The sequence below is a fragment of the Ptychodera flava genome, chromosome 6 (genome assembly GCF_041260155.1).
Source record: "Ptychodera flava strain L36383 chromosome 6, AS_Pfla_20210202, whole genome shotgun sequence".
NCBI classification, from domain to species: Eukaryota; Metazoa; Hemichordata; class Enteropneusta; family Ptychoderidae; genus Ptychodera; species Ptychodera flava.
In genome coordinates, this window is record NC_091933.1 from 44597209 (window position 1) to 44617359 (window position 20151).

The following is a 20151-nucleotide window of genomic DNA, read 5'->3' on the forward strand; positions in this document are numbered from 1 at the left end:
ATCTATTCGTTGTCTCAAATTAATGACATTTATTCTCGGTTCTATAATTGATGCGATAATAAGAGTTCGGATGCTCAAACGATCATACATGGACTCTTCTGAACTGTACGCTCAATCGTTGATGTTTTTGGGAACAGTTAACAGATAGAAAAAACGGTCTAGCTAATAATCGATCTTTCAGAATATTGATTGAAAAGCCAGCTTTGATATTAACTGTAGCAATATATGGACACAAATAAAGAGTATTTTCACATGTCACTCTCCACTTATCTGTATAGGTCTTAGCTGGTAGGATTTATATAATCAAGCAAATAATGTGTTGACATAAATTTTGAGGAGCATGTACGAGTCTTGATATAGGACCTTTCTACATTTCTTTTCTAGATTACTTTGCATGTCGTGGGACTACCCGACATTGGTGATGGAGAGAGTTATTCATGTGCATTTGATGGATATGTTACTACTGCAGTTAATGAGGGTCAGACCCTGACGTGTGACACCCCTCCAATTGACAATCGACCAGCCATACCTTTAGGCCAAGGTCAGGGTAACGCTTACTATTTCTAAGTTTCTCCTTATCCTACAAACCTTACCTTTGCTCCGACAGTAAAAAACAAAAATCTCATACCGTATACTGTAAGACATATTACTCGTTCATTATATTGTCAGAATACAAGGAATCGCTTATCTTTTATTGTTTCTGTACAATAATTTTCAATAATTAGCCTAATATGTTTCATTGAAAATTTACTCGCTCATTATATTGCCAGAATACAAGGAATCGCTTATCTTTTATTGTTACTGTACAATAATTTTCAATAATGAGCCTAATATGTTTCATTAAAAATTTAAAAAGTATAGCAAGGGTGACAAAAATTAAAAGGTGGCATCAGCCCCGAAACTAACTTAATCATGAGACTAAAATTGTTTCGGCAAAAGAGAAAAGTTGAGCCAAACGATCACGAGAGCAGACATTCAAGCTTCATTTGTAGTTGCATCCATGGAATAAGTTAAAAGATGATGACGTGTGCAAAGTGAAATCAAGAATTTAAAACAGATTACTGTATTTACTCATGAGAAATTGCTGATAAACAAAGTTTGAGTTAAAGAAAACATTAACTGTGAAGCTACGATTGGAACCTAAATATGTCTTTATAAAAAGACGTAATTGCACTTTCAGATCATGCAACTGTAGCACTGCTCATTAGAAGTGGAATGACAGATTTAACGAACGAAGACTTCCACTATTACGATTGTTTTCGCCATGACTCGTAAGTGAAACATTTCCGTCCCAGTCGCCATACATATACGATACATATACACAGGTATCTTATAGAATTGGTTTCGCTGATTCAAACCTGTTGACCAAATAGATAAGAGCAATCCCTGTGACAACTTTGAAATAAAGTCGAAAGAACATCGAGGTTGAATTTTGCTAAATTAACGATGCAAGATCCCTTTTGCACAATAGATTAACTATGGAAATGATAAAACAATATTTAAATACACAGAAAGTAAAAGCTAGTATGTGCTATTGAACTTCATTTTAATGCTGGTCTGCAATTTTACTTTTTAGTGAATTTATCAGTTTGTAATCATGAACAAAAAGTATTATATATATTATATATATATATATATATATATATATATATATATATATATATATATATATATATTTGTCTGAAGATTGCCGGATGCATATATATATATATATATATATATATATATATATATATATGTGTGTGTGTGTGTGTGTGTGTGTGTGTGGTGTGTGTGTGTATGTGTGTGCGTGTTCTCATCTGCTCTTTCCCTCCCTCTCTCTCCATATCTCTCTCCATATCTCTCTCCACCCCCCCCCCTCTCTCTCTCTCTCTCTCTCTCTCTCAATCGATCTCTCCCCAGATGTTCTCGGTGTGTCACTAGTAATTGGGCCTGTAATTGGTGCGTGTATGAAAACAGATGTGTACATTATCTAGCTAGTTGTCCGACAGATGAAGACTCTTCAATAGTGGTAGGATCAAATGTAAGTATTGAAAGGGGAATATATATATCTACCCATTTATCTCTGTGCGCCAGACTCAGCCATGAATCGTTACATGGACTATGCAGCGGGAGAGTTTTAATACTGTAGGATATATATCACATTCAATAAGAACATAACAACATTCAAATGAAACCTTAGCGAAGGTATTATCCTGAGCTCAAACTTAAAATCTGAATTTTCATCAGAGTACCGTTGATCTCATGTTCTTTTTAATTCCGTTGAAAAAAATCTGTGTCCAATACTTTGCACTCACCGTAGTCACAATAAAGTCAAGATTCATTGATGTGGACCGCTTCATTTCCGATCACCATATCTGACTTGCTGGTCAACTAATTTCTGAAAGCAGAGAGGGTATTGTTTGTACTTTGTCTTTTATACTTACTATCGTACTAAAGTGCTGAATTTAAATTGAGTTGCCCTTTTGAGGCATGAATTTCGTAACCAATGCGTTACAATTTTTTATGGACAGAAAGGTTGCAGATTAAATTCAAATGAGTATTTAGCTGGCAACATAGTCCAGGCAAGAGTCACCTCAACCACCTTTTTGTTACTTTTTCCTATGACCAAGTCTCAGTCATTCATGATAAATACACAGGGTGCGATGAAACACTATATTTAATACCACACGTTTCATGTGCAAGTTCCCTTACAGTCTTCCAACGTCAATGATGCAATTTTATAAATGCAAAATGCAGCGCGCTTTACACAATTGTATTGACGAATTTATATATCAGCTTATTGAGACATATTAATTTACATCCTATGTGTCTGACAAATTAACATAACAATTTAATATAATTTAAACGTCACCTTGTACCAGATTCTCGATATGGTATTCAATAAATCGTTTATTTTAAATCAATAAACTACGATATTTGATCAGATCCCAACATGTACGCAAAAGGGTGATTTCTTTATGATCCGGTAAAATGTTCGTGAACTTTGCACATTCAAATCTTGTCTGATAGTTTTCACATTTGGTGCAACAAACCATACACATCTAGTGTCTATGAGCAAACTTGCCGTTCGAAAGTGAACACAGACTCGTTGACAATACTTATTTATCATTCAGGCGCTCCTAAAGAACCCAGGGTCCATTAAAATCATTATGTATACCGAAGAGGCCCTCCATAGCTTGGCGAATCAACTTGAGCCCTAGGATGACGTTCATTTGTAAACTTTGCTTAGTGCTGGTCCAGCAGCAAGGTTGATGGGCCCACCACTACTGAAACAATGAAACAGAGAGGAGTAAAGTACCTTGCTTAACAGCACAACAGAATTTGTTATGAGATTTGCCTTTCATTGAACACTTTCCATACACATTCCATGAAAAGTATGTTACAGATGATTCGCTTAGGATTGTCTTCAAGTGACCTATAACACAGTTTACATCGAGTTTAACCAAAGGGCAAAAAACAGAACAAGCCGAAAGATATTGCTATTTTTTTCTCCTTTGTTCATCTTCTCTTAAAAGAACAAATTTAACAACACTGATATCAAAGGGCAGTCATTTTGTCCACAACTTGCCGTGCAGACCGGAAAAGTGTTGATACCAGTTGACACCGATACAGAAATCCAACTTTCAACTATGAATATTCATCACAATAAGGTGAGTGATACTTTCTATGACGGCTACAAGGCGTCTAAGTTATGTAAATTCTCTTTAAACAAGTATATTTTACATTAAGAATATTCAAAAGGTCGTAAAATGTTTGTAAACATAATTTCAAGAACTCAATGTGTTTAGGGTGGATCAATTTTTTTTTTTGCCAAGTTTCATTCATGAACGTGTGTGAATTTTATGTGATGCTTGAATCATGTTTTCTGTAATTACCAGAACCTTGGAGGGTATGAATGCGTTCTGGCAATAGAGAATACTCCTCTTAGCATCGGAGCTACGAGAAATGATGAAAATTGGGTCACCTGTAACGCCAGCAAGGTATATGCGCTTGTCATATTCTCTTTTTTGCGATAATCTGAAATAGAATAAAGAAGGGACTTTAAAAATACAGTTAACGTATCAGTATTTTTTGGGAAAACAATTCACAACAGTTATTGTTTTGAACAAAAAATCACACTTCATAGAATAGTAAGCGACAACGACGACGGCGATGACGACGAACTGATTTGATGCAGATTACATGTATGCCTATCTAATCCACCTTAGTGACATACTTAAGACATGTCAAAATGATCGTTCAAAAGCATTATATTCATGATATTCTTTGGTGATGTTGCCGCTTTTTGCAATGATGATTAAACTGATCAATATTCTCTTATATTTGAAATAAATCTTCACTTTACCAGTATACCTATCAATCAAATCAACAAGAGCTACCTGTTAACTTAACTCTACATTGGAATAATGGTATAAACATCGTCGAAGATGTCCATGGATACACAGGTAGGATTTTGTCTGTTATTCTTCAACTTTGATATTCCAACACAGATTTTTATCATTATTACCAAAGGAGGACTAAAAATATTGCGTCATTTATTTCATTTTAATTACCTTTTAGGTAATTTTAAATAGTAGAAACGCTTACTAATCCTCCAATAGCAACTTTTTTCGGAGTGGTTGTACTTTAAGTAACGCTGCTAATCAGAAACAAAATTTTTGCAGTCAGTTTCGTTAAAAATATCTGAATGTCCACCCTTTGATATAAAATCCCACAAAGAAATTTGTAATTTTAAATCTTTAGTGAAGAAATATGTTTACTTTGTACATATTGTTTTGTGATTTCGTGAATGGTCAATTTTATTTGTATTATTTGTTATTCTTGTCAATTTTATATTTATACTGTAATTGGGTACACTTTTGGCTTTTTTATGCAGGACGTCATACGTCATGGGAGATCATAGAACACCATTTGTGTTCGAAATGCATTGACTTATCCTGTTAAAATAAAGTAAAATAAATAAATGTAAATTTATATTCACAGTACCACATACTTATTTGACATTTCGTTCGTATCATTCTTCCACAGTGACCCTGTATAAGTGTAATGTTGGTCGTGACAACTGTAGTGAGTGCCTATCGAACAGCACAAATATTACCGCATTGAACTGCGGATGGTGTGAATGTAGCAACACATGTGAATATGTTGAACATTGTGAATCCGACTGCTTTGAAACTGATGAAGCAAAATGCCAAAGTGATGGATCAACCAGGTTAGATAAAACTGTGATTTTGTTAGAATGTAAGGGCAAAAACTAATTAGGTTCTTAAAAAACTTGGACAAATACTTATAATATAGCTGGTACTGTAAATATATGATTGTGCTTATTTTACTTGAATATGCGAGGGAAAGTTCTCAAATTAAAGGTTAGAATGCCAGAACGCTCAACCAGTTGATGTTACATTGAATTCAATGCGATGATAAAGTTTCTCTTCAAATTAACTCGGCTTTGCAGAAGGTGATTTATTTCTTTAAGAATTTGAAAATCACACAATTCAACGTATTATGACCTTTTAATATTAATTAAATTGCCCATTCTTGATTCTATATTTCGTTCTGTTGCAGGACTTGCGCATTTTTTTGCACCGCATTTATCGTCTGGTTGAGCTACCTCATCATCAATACAATACTGGAGTGACGGTGTTTGTTAGTTCGAACAAACGAGTGGACCCCTTTTATTTCGATGTTTGTTTGTTCGAAGCAATCCATAATATATACCACCAGACTCTACGTACAATTTAAGTGTGTGCCTTTGCACTTTGAATTCTTTGAGAGAGTAGAAATGTATCAATATTCTTCATGTTTTCCGTATATATCAAGACAAAAATAGGACCACAAGACTATAGGAACATTTTACATTTAGGGACTGGTCAGTTTCGTCGGCCTTGGAGGACGGTGAATTATTTTTGCCGACATCAAAAAAGTGGTTGACACCCCATTCCAACTTTCGAAAACAGGGTGACCCCTCTGCGCACGACAACGGTAAAACAAAAGGTGGAATATAAATTTTAAAATTCAATATATATATATATATATATATATAGTAGTTGTTTATTCCACTTGCACTGTAGGCCTCCAGCCCTATGTGCTGGAAAATAATACATAACAGCGAAAATAACAAACAGTGACCTTGAATAGATAAATTACAAACAACCTAAATTGGAAATCAAAATACAAAAAGCATAGATTAATCAACTAGCTCTCTCCTTTTCTTGAAAGCATGAAATAAATAACAACTTAATTTTCGAAGTATATTTGTATTTTGTGTTGACATTAACTGAATGAATTTATCCACACTGGGATTGATGTGATAATGCTCCGGTAAGTATTTTTCCCTAAGAGCCTGGTAAAGTTTACATTGTAACAGAAAATGGTATTCGTTTTCAATGATACCTTCATTACAAGGACACAATCTATTTTGGCGTTCAATATTTTTACGCCGACCCTGTTCAATATTAAGTACATGATTTGATAAACGAAATGAAGTTAAAGTGGATTTGAAAATTGGTTTAATTTGAGTAAGTAAGTATGGTTTCAAGTCTGCTGTATGTACTAATATCAGAGTGCCATTGTTGTAAATCAATGTCACGACAACGTTGTTTAAATTCAGAAATAAATTTTCCTTCATGGCCCACGCCCTGGTTGTACCAAGACTCTGCAAAACCATACTGAAACAGAATTGTTCTGACGGATTTAGCCCAACATTCCACATCCCTCTCAGCTAGTTTACATTGTTCCTGGTATGCATGATGAATATACCGCCCAGAATCAATTTTAAGTAGGCGTAGCCAAAATTTTACTATTCTTGGAAGTCTCATAGCTCGCATACTATATCTTCCAAGTTCACCTCTGGCTGCGATATTAACAATGGAACTGTTTTGTCTCAGTAAAGTTTTACAAAACTTGTATTGTATACGCTCTATGTCTGGTGCTGGGATATATCCCCACACCTCACAACAGTAGTTGAGAATGGGGGAAATTTTTGAGTCAAAAATCTTAAAACATGTGCTAATTGGAACTTCACCGATAGCTTTTAACTGTGAAATTACTGAGAATAATGCTTTTGAAGCTTGTTCTGCCAGTACTGATTGAGTTTTGACCACAACCCACTACAAGAAAGTACAACGCCAAGATATTTAAAATATGATACAACTTTGATTGGTTGACTGCGATAAAACCATTTCTCATAATTTCGCAAACGCCCTCCACGTCTGAACACGACTATATTGGTTTTTTCAAGGTTGACAGTAAGCTTGTGTTTTATACAATAAAGGTCTAGCTGATTGAGTAGTCTCTGGAGCTTAATTTTGGTTTCAGCAATAAGTACCAGGTCATCCGCAAAAAGGAGATAGAACATTTGGACTAGACCAATGGCACAGCCACTAATCCATGTATTCATAGAAAATTCTTTGTGTAGATCATTCAAGAAAAATGTAAAAAGGAAGGGGGAGAGATGGAAATGGAGCGCTCGTAACTCAAACATGCCAGTAGCGCTCCATTTCAATTCAGATCAACACACAATCCAAAACGTTTCAATAGTTGGCATTGTGAAATCAATAAAATGGACGCCCGCTTCAAAAAAAGCTGGAATCCTTGTGGATTTCCAAATTAAAGACATTAACACCTGACGGCCCGAATATTCACAGCTAGCTACTCCTATTGTCTTTATTCAAATTCCAACACTAGCGCCCTCCCAGCCACACTATAAATACACATTCAAACATTCTCCCAATTGCCATTCAACATCTGAGCCATTCAAATAGGTAAGAAACAACTCCTGTATTTTCACCATACTGTCACTTAGTATTTTCTCCGACATGTAACTTTTGTACGTTAAATATCACTGTGACTTACTCCGTGTTGAAACTTTTTGATCTGTAGCACCTGAGGAAGTCCTACTTTTAGGACGAAACGTTGTGCTGGTATAATAAACTATTTGAACCAGAAGATTGGTACGTGTGTAATATCCTACAAACGAATTTATCATAACCACGCCACCGACAACACTGGGGACAACCTGAAAAACCACAGTCGAACATATATATATATATATATATATATATATATATATATATATATATATATATATATATAATATATAATATATATATATATATAATATATATATATATATATATATATACGAAAATGGTTTGCTTGTCAATGCAGGCAAAGTATAGTGCTCAATGCATTTCTGCAGGGCGGTAATACTGAGAATCTAGGAACTTGTAGTTGTCACTCTACAGGCTGTTTCATGCGCTAAGCAATCATCAGGAGTGAAGGTTTGGCGGCAATAGAACTGTTTATATTGTGTTGCAGGTGGGCATGCATATTCAAATAAGCGGTTGTGGCCATGGCCAATGGCAAGTCAGTTATTACAGAGGAGGAATTGCTGCGGTGTCTGCATTTTGAGAGGAATTCAGCACGTTTGTTGAGGGTTGATTTGCTATCTGAATAAATTATATGGAGTTTTTCTGTTATGCAAAGGTTGCAGCGTTTGGTTTTAGCTCCCCCCTATTCAAATAAAACCAAACGCTGCAACCTTTGCATAACAGAAAACTCCATATTTTAAACATTCAGTCATTCTGTTTTTCGATGAGATTGTTGTCATGTCTGTTTGAAGATAGGCACTTAAAATGTCAATTCTAAACTTTTAATACCGTATTTTGAATGAGCTGTGAATGTATTCCACACTTTTTATGTATAACCAGATGTCAGGAACCTTTGTAAGAAAAATGTGATTGTGAAATATTAGTGCATGTTGCTTTCTAATACTGAATGATCATTGAGAAAACATAAAAGTATCCGGAACTTGTCATGCTTTTCACATGAACTGCAGATTTTATAATGATTAGTACACTTTGCAAAAAAATAAAAACTTTCAATTTACAGACTTCAAGATATTTCTGACATATATCTCCGATATATTAAAGTACTGCGCCTGAAGGGCAGGCCGAAAAATATTAAACATCCAGATATCTGTGATATATATCTAACATGAAAAGGCATTCGGGTGAAGGGCATGCTGAAAAATATTTGATATTTTATAGTTTCGGCCCAAAGGGCGCGCCGAAATATTTTGAACATACAGATATCTCTTATATATACATCGGATATTTTAAAGTCTCACGCTCGATTTCACGCTTGAAAAATATGTCTTATTATTATTAAAGTTACGCGCCCGAAGGGCGCGCGGGAAACTGTAACTGAATAATGAAATTTGCAAATATGAGCCCGTGTCGAAATTAAAAAACACACAAAGTGAAAAACAGGGTGACCCCCAATTGAATCCACTGCGCCCCCCCCCCCCCCCCCGGCCGAAGAAACTGACCAGTCTCTTACCCATTTGGTTTTCCTATAGCTTTTGTTATGTTGGTCAATTTTACGTATAATTAAAATGTGTTAGTAGATTTGTTTGATTCTGATCTTTAAACTTTCAGTTGAAGGTAGAACATGGCCACTTCTTGATTAGCCGCGAAAATTGATGTAATCTGGAATTAAAAATAAAGGTTTAGGAACGTTTCAGGCTTTTAGGTTTAAATGTTTTAGCAACACACAACCACACACAACCAATGCCGATTCAGTATTCATGCATAGCATGGTCATTTTAGATATATTGACTCCAGTAAGAGATAGACAAAGGAGAAATACTTGGCAACGACCGGGAAGGAGGAAGGCCATGGCCAGGAGAAATGAAGCCATCCCAATCCAAGCCAAGAGAGCATTCAAGGCCTCATTTAGACTTGCCCATTCACACTACTCTTCCACCCTAATTACCATGTACTGTTTTGTTAAGTTGCTGTTTTAACATTTAAAGCGACTCGATTATAGATATGAAGTAAGTACTCAATTTGGATCAATTTTCGGTGAATGTTCTATGCTTGTGTGTGTGTGTCATTGGTGATCACTTATTGGCTTGTTAGTGATTGTGATTTATTGCTTCAAAAACATTGGCCAACAGCCTCTCGTTATACAAGCCAAAGAAAGAAGTACTTTGAAGGGTCAAAGGTTAGAACTATAACGCCCTCCCCTGTCACACGTGCTCCCCTGTAGAGATTTTATCTCGAAGCGCCCCCACGTTGCTATGGCGTGTGAAGGTTGGTTCAAGATCTTGCGAGAAGGAGATAGGCGATAGCGTCATACTTGTAATTGACTATTGTTGAGAATTAAATGAGAACGATTGCGAGCAGCATATTCCATGGTTTGATCTTGTTTAATCTTAAAAAACAATCAAAAGACTGGCGAGACATTGTAAATGATAATTGTGTCCCATGGGGGCGCGCATGTATAGAGCGCCCTCAGAGGGAGTAATTAATATTCAGAGTTGTAACCTTTCAACTTGAAACTTTGTAGTTTTGTAATTTTGTAGTTATGTAAGTTTAGAAACGTATTGTTGAGAACGAACAGAGACAATTAGAATTTTAGACGTTGAGTGTCACGTTACTATCTTGTAATAAAGATTTAAAGTGGTGTTACAATAGACATCTTGATGTGTCAGCTTCGGTTCTTGAAAGCATTACGATCCATACTGGTGCCTCAACTTGTATTCCCCTAACTACGAGCATTGGCATAATTATGCTTGCAGCAAATTAAGCAATATCGCAAAAGCCACTTTTTATGAGACTATTAATTAGATCACAGGTGCAATCACAGATCACATTTGCTTGGAGGTTAGTTGGCGTGGCTTGCATAAGAACAGGTTATTCAAAATAGTGATCTCAGACATACCACAATATTTCAAGATTCGTGTTCAAACATGCCACTACCATATCTTATGATTCTGCTCACATATCTTGATAACGGAACCATATGGCAGATATAAATGTTAAGTAAAAATTTAATAGCAATGGCAATGCTTATTTGTAAACTTAATTAACTTTCCTATTTAGGTATATATCTCTGGATTGAATCTATCCAAGTTGACGAAACCTGCTATGTACAGTTAAGATACAATGACATAACATTAATGAAAGTCATTAGGCACATTCACACAGTCATATTTCCAATTTATATAACTACCTAACATTTCCATGATGGCACATTTGGAAAGACTAGACCAATATTGATGAAACGTACCACGTAAATCAATGAAACCATGATATCGTAGAGGTGGACGAAATTTTGGATTTATACTTCGGCTTATTGAACTCTTGTCACAAAGGGTCATAAAACTGAAAGGCTTTGGCCAATGTTGAAAAAACTGGACAAGTATATTGAATTGACAAATATGTAACAGAAGTTAAAGACATTTTACATTTTCTGTAATCTTTTCCGTATTTACATATTTGCTGAAGTCTTTCAATTGATCACTTTTAACTAGAAGGATGACCTAAATTGATAAAGGTGCTATTAATATTAATCATACAATTATATATAGTTATGAAAGACACTTGCCCTTTTTACATCAGCTAATCGGTAATATTAAGGTTTAATGAGCAATTACAAAATGGCATATAATCTTGAACGACTTAATGGTAATTAAACTACCTGCATAATGTTATGATGTCATGATAACACAGCGGTAAAATAAAGTAAGCATTTTCCTTTCAGCTATCGCTAAGTTGTATACCTAAGTTTATCTTCAAATAAAGTTATACTTGCGTTTTATTAATATAATGATAGAGGAGAGGGTCTTGAAATGAAGCGAGCTGCCATTATCACAGTAAATGGTCAGCTAGCGTATGCTTGTTTTAGAGTAATGATATAGGATATTAGCAGTTTCTGAAAATAATTGAAGTTTGTTACTCTAAATGCAAATCGGAAAGAGTTTGGCGGTAATTCAACAGTTTCAACTGTCTCGATTTTAATGAGTGCGCCAAATCACCAAACACACACTGCTAGTGTTTATGAAAAGTTAAACAAAATCACAAAACATTTTTTTTCAAATATTTATTACCCTTAGACTTTAATAAAGCACTTAACCATTCAGGGCTTCATTTATATTAATCTACATCATGGCGTTTCTATTTGGCGCACCAAAATGTTTATTACTGTTAATCGTATGGGTATCATAAGGGTAATAAATTAAATTCAGCGTTGGAAACTACCGCCCGTCCTCCCGTCCGAGACGGGTAACTTTTCAGTCGGACGGGAGGAAAATTGTACTTCCATGTCCGTGTGTCGGGCTCTCGATAGTAGCCCATATACGGCATACCCAGTAATCTCATCGATCAGCTGCTTATAAAGGAATGTACAGGAAAATGAGGGCAACTCCAAACATCGGCTCTACCAAGATTGTTCAGTATTACGATATGGTGAATAAAAGGATCATTGCATTTATTTTGTGTGGAATACATGGCGAGACACCGGTGAATCGATAGTGCTTTGACCCTAGTCATGTGATCTGGGTCCCCGGTAAACCGGTTAGTTGATTGAGTGATTCGTCTTAACGGTGTTTCGGAACGAAAATGGGGTTCCTTCATCAGTCGCTCTCTTGTTTTGTATCCCATCCGCTTGGTTGTGTGATGAAGTCATCTTCGTCCTCGAGGAGGAGAAGCCAGATTCGTTATTGAGAGAGTTAGCCACTATTGACTGACTCTATAGTGAGCGATCCGGTGTGTGGTGTCATATTATAATTAACATGACCCAGCATCGACCGGAGTTTCTGGACGGTTATAAGGATTTTTGTTTTAGGGCATATTTTGAGCGTTGCTAGTGCTCGTTGTGTTAACAGTAAATGTTGTACTAATCTGTCAACGATTAGTTTGTTTTAGGCATTTAAATCGATTATCCGAACTTTTAGTTTTGTGTCAATTTTTCATGGACTTTGTAATAGATTTCGGGTCGATATTGGTGCCTGCTTTCCGGTGTTTGAAAAGCATATTGTGAAGGGCTGTTTCGAGAAATAAATCTTGTTTCTCTGTGTTTAGCCATTCCCAGGTTTCATGGTTTCGTTAACAATTTTCTGTAAACGGCCTTTGAAATCGGTTTGGTCTGAGGAGAGTATTGGTTTATTTAATTCTTGCCGCCAACTATGATTACTTATATGGCAGCTCTCTCAGTTTTTGATTTTCTTTGCCAGATGATGTTTCCTGTATTGCTCAGCAATCTTTTCAGTTTGATTGATTGTAGTACCATTCGATGACAGATTGCATCTCGATTTTATACGATAAGTTGTGGCATGAAATGGAGACAAATTAAACAAAAAATTCAGTTTCCCCATTGTTAAAACCAAATATATAGGGGGCAGATGCAGCAGTCATTTGTAGCAGGACAGGGACTGGACTCTGATTATGAATCAGACTTTTCTGATCTCCTGGAAAGTGATGTTGGTAGTGACACTGACTTGATGTAATCTGTGCTTGACTCATGTCAGCACTGATTTCATCAAGGAGACCATGCACAGATCCATGATGAAATGTCCAGTACTCGGTTATCAACATAATGTATCAGAGTGTTATCGGCATTGTTATTTATAGAAATTTTGTATTCAAGTCCGGATTAGAATTCATTTCAAACAGTGGAATTCAGAACAGTGTTTTTTGTAAGATCACAGTTTATACTCATGTTGAAAATAAAGTTGTTTACAGTTTGAAGTACATAATGGTTTTGTGCTTTTTGAATGAATGGATTTGTCAAAAATTCAGGACAGGCAACTTTCTAGCAGGACAGGCAAGTTTTGAAAGTTACCAGTCCTGATGTCTGGCAAATATTTTGGCCAGTTTCCAACACTAATATAAACTTTTTTTTTCTAAATTTAATTTTTAAACATATACGAATAACAAACAGACAATAAATTACATGGTCACATTTTATAAATATTAATTTCCATACAAAAAATCATTAACCTTGAAATATGTTAGAAGTATATCACAGTATATGAATGTGCATGTACCGATAATGGATGGCGTGCAATAAAACGGCCTTTCTCGATTGAAATAAAGTTTTGGTAGAATTAAGCAAAGACAGAAATTAAAATAGATAAAAATCTAATTCGAAAAAAAGACAGTCAATGGTATTTATAACTATTTTGTAAATCATTCTTGTAAGCGTCATGATTAAAATGATAGCAATGCGCTACAGAATGATGGTAGAAACAATTTGGAAGTCATTCCTTCATACTTATCAATGTACATACAGGTGTACGAGATCGCACAAAAAGTGCAATGAATGATGACTATACAAAAAATACAAAATCGTTCAAATAAACCAACCCCATACACAAAAAACATCACCCCACTACTCAATACTGCCACTCTGAAAAACAACTTGAACTAACATCCCTACCGTGCTTGCGACATCTCTGTGTTAGGGTGAGGCAGACTGTATATTGTTTGGCGTCGCCAAAACACCATGAGCGATTGTCTACATGTTAGCTATAATAGGTATGTGCTGAAAACGTCACCCTTTGAAGATTAAACTATGAAGAACTGAACTATGGAATTTATGAAACTATTTACAGTTAAACTTCACACCCTTCAAGTAAAAGGTCATATTTCTTCATCAGGTACAGTTTCAAGAAAAAATATATCACTGAAATACTTCAAATATCTCGTCAAATTTCGGAGTATGATGATCGTACGCCCTAGCCTAGAGTTTTGGGTAAATTGATGGATTGAAGGAAACGCCAACAATGGCGTTTTAATAAATCATGCATGTTGCAGTTGGGTTTGTTTGTTACTATGAAATGTGCCTGTTCAAGTTTTTAAATTTTTTCCGCTTATTTTTGTAACAACAATGTCAACTTTTATCTTGTGCGAATATGTTCAATTTTTCGACTTTGATTTTCTCTTCTCTTTCACAGTCAAACAAGATACTGGTTCGTGTTTTTAATCTCAGTCTTTAACTGTAAAAACTATTTGTTGTTTTGCATTGTTAGCACTCACTTCTCTTTTGGTGCGATCTTGTACTGCAGCGCGCGAAATGTTTCAAACTATTAATCGTCAGAGAATACTGTCAATATTCCTTTCTAAATAATATCTCAGACGTGTGTGAATATAATGGGAAAATGTTTTTCCGTATGATCGTATTTTATTCATGCAATTTTTTTCTAAAAATAGCATTTATTTTACAATATATGGGGAGTAATATTAAGTATAGGTACAGATAAAGATTGCGTACTTTCTCGACTTATATAAAGCTTAGTGGAATTAAAGGGAAAAAAGGAAAGAAGTAAATACTCAATAACAAATATATTTAAAGATACATTGTAAGTCACTCTTGTAATCGTCCAAGGAAATAGATAAGTTTGCACGACCAGGAATAAAGTCATACACACATACTTCTCAAAAATGCAATGAGTGCTGATTTTACAACACAAAAAGTAAAACATCTTGGGAAAAAACAGTACACAATAAACACATAGAACTCTTTAAAAAAATTAAAAAAACACTACTGAGACTTGCGAAAAAATTATGACAAAAATAATTAAAATGTTGAACTACATTCGGCGAAAAAGAGAGACGATCAGAATTTACACTCGACCGTGATGGCGCTGGAAAAAAATGGGCATCACCTAAAGGTAAAAAAGAACTGAAAAAAGGACAGGCCCTGTCACACATTGACGATTTAGCCAGCGTATGCCAACTATGAAATATTTAGCGAATACACTGGGCGCACGTTGAATACGTTATGGATAAGTTTTGTATAAGTAAAAAGCGCGCTGGTATACGTCGTAGTACGGCGAGATCGTCAAAAAGTTTTGTGTGTGCACAAAACTTTTAGCGCAGCGTATGGCTCATACGTCCCGCACAACGCGGGCCGTAAGCAGCTGTAAGTTTTAGGTAGGTTATACGTTCGTTGACACAGGTTCAAACACACGTTACTCTTAAGTAACTCATGAGTCGAAGTTCGTCAAGATAATTGTCTAGCGTACCCCAAACATATTTTTCACCTACAGCTTTTTTATGGGCAAAAATTTAATAGATTGCCTAACAGACTTCCGTGTATAATGATTTTATATTTTTGGGAAAAGAGCTCTATCAGCCATATTTTGCCTTCCTTGGAGGGGAACTTCAAAATTTAAGCAAGCCAGAAGGGGGACTTGAATACATTGAGGTTTTGATTGGGGTACTTGAAAAATCTGAGTCAAGAACTTTTTATGAATCCCCCACCCCCTCCAGAGGTGTTTGAGAACGCAGCCTTACTACAGCTGTCCTGCAATATCAGCATGGCCTCAACGATTTGACACTAGCACTGTACTCCTACTAGTTGCGTGCCAATAGAGCCAGGGGAAGGAGAGGCGAACGGAGGAGAAGGAACTGGGTGAGACCATAGACCCTCGAGAAAACATGTGGCGTGTTATAATATATTATGCATAGCGGCAAGATGACGAAAATCAGGGCCAGCTTCATGTCAGGCTCAAGTGGATACTTCTATAATGTGTACTAGTCTGGTGCCGAAGCACAAAACCCAAAAATTTCGGCCCCACAATGGTTCTCGGTGGTTTCTGTATCTTCAAAGCCTACTGAATCAGGATCTGCATGATGCCACCCTGGCACCCTTGGGCATTTTAATATATTCAAGATGGCCGCCAAGATGGCCGCCAAATATGTAAATGGTGATATCTCAGCTCTGTGAAATGTTATCAAAATGATTTTAGTGTCGTATGCAAGACAAACAGGGCCAAGAAATTCATTTCTTTCATTGCCGAACATGTGCAACCCTTAATTTGCATAAAAATCCAAGATGGCTGCCAAAATGACCTCAAAAACAGGTAAAATGCCATATCTCAGCTCCATGAGAAGCTGTTGGAGTGATAGTGGTCTCTTTTGCCGGGCAAATGGGGTAAGGAACTCATATCTTCCATTGCCTAATATTTACAACCCTTAATTTGCATAAAAATCCAAAATGGCTGCCAAGACGACCTCAAAAAAAGTTACAATGTCATATCTGAGCTGAATGACTAGCTGTTGCAGTCATTTTGCTCTCCTTTGCAAGGTATATCGGGTCAAGCAATTCATATCTTTCATTAGCTGACATGTGCAACCCTTAATTTGCATAAAATTTTATTTGCATAAAATCCAAATATCTGTTTAAGTGTGTAACAAGTCATATCTCAATACACTATGATTTTGGTGTCTTTCGGCATGTTTTACGGGACAAAGAATAGGTGTATTTTGTTATATTTGCTGTAAAATCAACCATGATAATCTAAAATTGATATTTACAATCCAAGATGGCTGCAAAGCTGGTTTCCACAACAAATATCAATTTATATCCTAGCTGAAATTGCTTTCTAAAGACTAATACATTAAGGGTTCAAGGCAGAAGGATAAGTTTCTTTCGTTATATAAAATGTAACATATTTCATTGAAACCAAAAATGACCACCCAGTATCAACTATGGCCATACAAATGGATGCCACAAAAACATTGAGTCGTATCTTAACCAACCAAGCAATCCTGAGACCTATTTTGTTTTGTTTGTTCTGGTTTTATTGGTCGCAGGTTTTTCATTACTTGTTTCTGAGCTGGAAAAATCTTACTTCTAATAGAAGGATTTTATCCCACATTGCCGCTATAATGGTTTCATAAAACATTACAACAACATTTATCCAGCATCTTCGACACAAGGTTGTATGTGTTTGGATCCGTTTGAGAGGTCATTGAATTCACATTTCCATTCATATAAATTGTCAAACCATGCATTTAAATTCAATTATATTGAACTGTACCTTTCCATACAACGTGAAGGGTCATATTATCATTTGTCAATCAACTACAATAAATGAGCTTCAGTTATTCGAGGCAATTTTACTGAGCGTTCTTTTGCCCTTGCAGAAAGTGACTTGTTTGGTCATCTTTGAGCAATCCTGAGTCATCTGTCTTGTTTATCTTTGCACAAATTTAGTCACTCAGGTCAATTTCAGTAGGATCTTTAATATTGCTGGCCTTCAAATATATGACCACAAGTGGGTGTGGCAAAGTCCTTCTATGAATACTTTTATCATTGCGGGTATGGTTTTCTGATTTGACAATGAAATACTTGTCTTTTGCCATTTTGACGACCAGGTTTCATGTCATCCGTCAGACGTTGTACCCTAAGCTTTGCAACCGTCATGCTGCAAACAAGTGTCTAGTTCATGCTAAAGTGTCATTCATAGGCAGCAGGAATACCAAACTCTTGCATTTGGCACCAATTCAGAGTACTTTGAGCAGTTTAATTGCATTATAAACACCAACGTTAGATTTAGTGAGGTGTGAGTTGCATCTTTGCCAATCAAGCATTCTTAAAGACCTCTTTTGATGAGTATGGTCATGTTTTATTAGTCGCAGAATTTGAATCTCTTGTTATCTGACCTGAAAAAAAAAACTTTCAAGAACATTGCAAACTGAGGGAGTTTATCTTTTAATGCTTATAATGGTGTCAAAAATATTACATCATGTCTCTATTTACTAAGTAGATTGCTTTTTTGCGAGGCCGATTTTTGCGTCTTTGGATACATTTGAAGGGTCAATTGTATATAATACTGTTCAATGCAAAATATATATCAAAAGTGAAGTCAAAACATCATCGATGCCCTAAAAAGAGTTGCAAAACAGGCATGTTGCCTTAACTTATATTATCATTGATCATCTTTGAGATTGATTCTTAATATTTGCCGGCATGCTAGTATCGTGGAACTCACTTTTCCCATTACATGAACTGTTTACCTACCATTTATCAATTAAATGAAAATATGATCTCTGGAATAGCTGCCATATCATATAATATGTAATACTTCAGCTGACTGAGTATTTAATGAAGTTGATTTTGGTGGCATTTGGTGGCACGTTTATAATACTTATCTGTAACAATGTACCAAAATACTCATTTTCAAGTTTTCGACCAAAACTGTAAGATTCGGTAAGATTCTTGCACAAAATCATCCTTCATCGCTTTTGTTATTAACAGGGCCATTAATATTGACATTTGCTTGTTATACTATACTCGCAGAAAATACAGATGTCACAGCCAGTTGAGTTAAAGAGCATCTGTAACTTCTTATGGAATATGGAGGGTCGCCTGGCATATTCATTAGGAATGAATGTATGCACTTCTGGCGAGCTGGTTAGCGTTGACTAAAAGTTTAATTCAAAGTGATTTGACTGATTCATCTTTCAGCCAACCGAACTCACAGAAATCCGTTGAGACCTTCCATCTTTGTTGACAATACCGTTCCTTATATATATATATATATATATATATATATATATATATATATATATATATATATATATATATATATATATATATATATATATATATATATATATATATATATATAACAGATTACTTCAAGTACAATATGAAAAGTAATGAAATCTATTACTTAAGTTTCATGCATCTTGCAATCCTCAGATAGAGTGAAAGGATTATTAGCTCGACACTCTTACATATATGTAAGAGTGTCCCGATGTTCTCGAAAGTTTTTTTTTCAGGTCAGATAACAAGAGATTCAAATTCTGCGACTAATAAAACATGACCATACTCATCAAAAGAGGTCTTAAGAAGCTTGATTTGCAAAGATGCAACTCACACCTCACTAAATCTAACATTGGTGTTTGTAATGCAATTAAACCGCTCAAAGTGTTCTGAATTGGTGCAAAATGCAAGAGTTGGTATTCCTGCTGCCTATGAATGACACTTTAGTATAAACTAAACACTTGTTTGCAGAATGACGGTTGCAAAGCTTAGGGTACAATGTCCGACGGATTACATGAAACCTGGTCGTCAAAATGGCAAAAGACAAGTATTTTCGTTGTTAAATCAGAAAACCATACCCACAATGATGAAAGTATTCATAGAAGGACTCTGCTACAATCACTTTTGGTCATAAATTTGAAGGCCAGCAAAATTAAAGATCCTACTGAAATTGACCTGAATGACTAAATTTGTGCAAAGATAAACAAGACAGATGACTCAGGATGGCTCAAAGATGACCAAACAAGTCACTTTCTGCAAGTGCAAAAGCATGCTCAGTAAATTCCCCTCGAATAACTGAAGCTCATTTTTTGTGGTTGATTGACAAATGATAATATGACCCTTCACGTTGTATGGAAAGGTACAGTTCAATATAATTGAATTTAAATGCATGGTTTGACAATTTATATGAATGGAAATGTGAATTCAATGACCTCTCAAACGGATCCAAACACATACAACCTTGTGTCAAAGATGCTGGATAAATGTTGTTGTAATGTTTTATGAAACCATTATAGCGGCAAT

At 35.6% G+C, this 20151-nt stretch overlaps 1 protein-coding gene across 1 annotated transcript in view; it reads left to right on the forward strand.

The window, feature by feature from the left end:
• Positions 1 to 1163: 1163 nt before the first annotated feature.
• The window catches only part of LOC139135923 (plexin-A4-like), an 80150-nt gene continuing 61162 nt past the window's right edge, over positions 1164 to 20151 (forward strand). Inside the window, exons 1-6 of the mRNA XM_070703701.1 lie at positions 1164 to 1271; positions 1903 to 2023; positions 3519 to 3653; positions 3882 to 3983; positions 4352 to 4448; positions 5032 to 5215. The gene's annotated coding sequence lies outside the window, so the exon portion shown is untranslated. The remainder of the gene's footprint in view (positions 1272 to 1902; positions 2024 to 3518; positions 3654 to 3881; positions 3984 to 4351; positions 4449 to 5031; positions 5216 to 20151) is intronic.